Source organism: Durio zibethinus, unplaced genomic scaffold (assembly GCF_047325235.1).
Source record: "Durio zibethinus cultivar Kanyao isolate XHJ-2024 unplaced genomic scaffold, ASM4732523v1 HiC_scaffold_213, whole genome shotgun sequence".
Lineage (NCBI taxonomy): Eukaryota > Viridiplantae > Streptophyta > Magnoliopsida > Malvales > Malvaceae > Durio > Durio zibethinus.
The window spans coordinates 2501-5175 of record NW_028322836.1 but is presented as its reverse complement, the minus strand read 5'-3'; the positions used below and the strand labels follow the sequence as shown (position 1 = coordinate 5175).

The window sequence follows — 2675 nt, the reverse complement described above, 5'->3', positions numbered from 1 at the left end:
ATTCGGATATCGTTATTCTGATATATAAAAAAGAGTAGGCTCTGGGACGAAAGGATTCGAACCTTCGAATAGCGGGACCAAAACCCGTTGCCTTACCACTCGGCCACGCCCCATTTAGATTTCTATTTGAAACTACTAAACACTAATATGGGTATTCCCTGTTCGTCAATTCCAGTTCCAAATAACTATGGAATAGATTAGATTCTTGCTAGGATTTTGGCACGTATGGATAGAGAATTAAACCGAATTTATTGATCATTACATATAATTCAATTAAGATATTGTATGAAAGTATGATTTCTTCTATTCTCTTGTAAGAATTGAAGGCTTTTTGATTGGGTGAGTTCAAAGAAGTATTGTTTAGTCTGCCTTATTTTCCTTTCTTCATTTTTTTCCTTATATCAAAAAACATATTAATAACTCAATCAAAATTATCTCCAAGAACAAAATTTTGTTATGCTTAATCTTAATATCTTTAATTTGATCTGTATCTGTTTGAATTCTGCCCTTTTTTCGAGTAGTTTTTTATTCGCCAAATTGCCCGAGGCCTATGCTTTTTTGAATCCAATCGTAGATTTTATGCCAGTAATACCTGTTCTCTTTTTTCTCTTAGCCTTTGTTTGGCAAGCTGCTGTAAGTTTTCGATGAGATCCTTAATACTGTCCTAGAAAAATTCATGATTTATTCAAGAAAAAAAAATTGTAACAATTGAAAAGATTAGATAAGTCTTACACTATGAACACTATGAACGAACCGAACCCTCAATTCAAAGATTGAAATTCTTGGATAGCCATGATAAAGCTGGATCATCCCATTTCCTCATTCTGACCCTTTTTCGCCGAAGAACCCTATTTGGATTAAAGTCCGCCACAATATATAATTGTTGGTATAAAAGAATTTTTTTTTGTAATGAAAAACTCAACTCTTATTATAAATGAATTTCTGAAAATTCTTTTCGATTTCTAGAAATTCTAGAAATCACTTTATTTCTTGGTGTCAAAATAGGCTATGTAGTATAAAAACGAGGAATCTATTTTCGTATAAAAATAGAAAAATAAAAATTGCGTATAATTGCGTATATATATAAATAGAAAAATAAAAATTGCGTATAATTGCGTATATAAATAGAAAAATAAAAACGAAGAATCCATTCTCTTCTTTTTACAAAAAAATTCTATGGGAGGTTGTACAATGCGTAATCTTAAATTCGTTGTTTACACCGCAACGATATTCTTTGTTTCTCTCTTCATCTTCGGACTCCTATCTAATGATCCGGGACGTAATCCTGGTAATCCTGGACGGGAAGAATAAAAAAGGGAGAGTTCCTTGCTTCATTTTTATAAATGGTATTAGGATTTGATCTATTCCACTGTCAAAAACCGAAATGGAAAGAGAGGGATTCGAACCCTCGGTACGAATAACTCGCACAACGGATTAGCAATCCGACGCTTTAGTCCACTCAGCCATCTCTCCTAATTTAGAAAAGATAATTACTATGTTACAGTTACAGCACGCAAAAAGAAATGCTTGAAAAAAGCCCTCTTTCCTTTGTTATATAGACCTTTGTTATTTTGTTATATAGATTTTTATTTATTTATATTTTTATTTATTTATATTAATATATTAATTATATTAATTTTTATTTATTTATATTAATATTAGAGTATTATTAATCTTATTAGGGTATTATTAATCTATATATCTATAGATTCTTAATTTTATTATATAGAATATAAATATATACAACTTTTATCAGTAATTCCATTTCATTTTGATTTCGCTCAAAAGGGACTTTTTTATTTCCAATTTCCACGGACCGGCCGGGTACTGACCCGGCCGGGCTCATTTTTTTATTTTCAACTCAAATAAATAATTTTTTCTATGATTCTGCGATCTGACTTGTTGTAACAAAAAAATCTTGTTATTGGATTGAATCAACAATCAGAAGCAGAAGAAGTACTATTTCCGTTCCTATGATATAGAATCCAAATATCATTTCGATTCTTTCTTTTCTTCCTCTTTCTTTTTATTTACATTTATTTTACTAGAATAACTAGAATAAATAATAAAAAAAACTATGGATTTTTGCACAATCCATTTTTATGTTATGACTAAGTTCTTTTGTCGAACCCTATCTATCAAAACTCCTATAACAAAGGAAAGAAGTTTTTATTTAGTTATTTTTATTTAGTTATTTAAATGAAATAACTACTCTTTTCCTAATTTTATCAAGTCTTCTGACAAAAGGCGGCAAGGCTCTAATTTTCAGGATTTTTTATCCCCCTATCTTGTGATCCTATCTTGATTACGCCCAATTCCCCTGTTCGACAAAGGGTCTCTTTATATACAATAATCGCATTGTAGCGGGTATAGTTTAGTGGTAAAAGTGTGATTCGTTCTATTAATCCCCTTAATAGTTAAGGGGTCCTTCGGTTTGATTCATATTCCGAGCAAAAACTTTATTTCTTAAAAGGATTTAATCCTTTACCTCTCAACGAAAGATTTGAGGAAGAATATACATTCTCGTGATTTGTATCCAAGGGCCAATTAAATTATATAATTATATGATTATATTCTAAATTGAAAAATTGGATTATGAAATTACGAAACATAATTTTTTTTTTTTTTTTGAATTGGATCAATACTTCCAGTTGAATAAGTATGAGGAAAAAATC

The 2675-nt window shown here is 30.1% G+C and overlaps 1 non-coding gene across 1 annotated transcript; it reads right to left on the bottom strand.

Annotated features, from left to right (window-relative positions):
* Positions 1-1385: 1385 nt before the first annotated feature.
* Positions 1386-1473, bottom strand: TRNAS-GCU (transfer RNA serine (anticodon GCU)). Its single transcript has one exon. It is a non-coding gene; the product is annotated as a tRNA-Ser (tRNA).
* Between the last annotated feature and the right edge of the window lie 1202 nt (positions 1474-2675).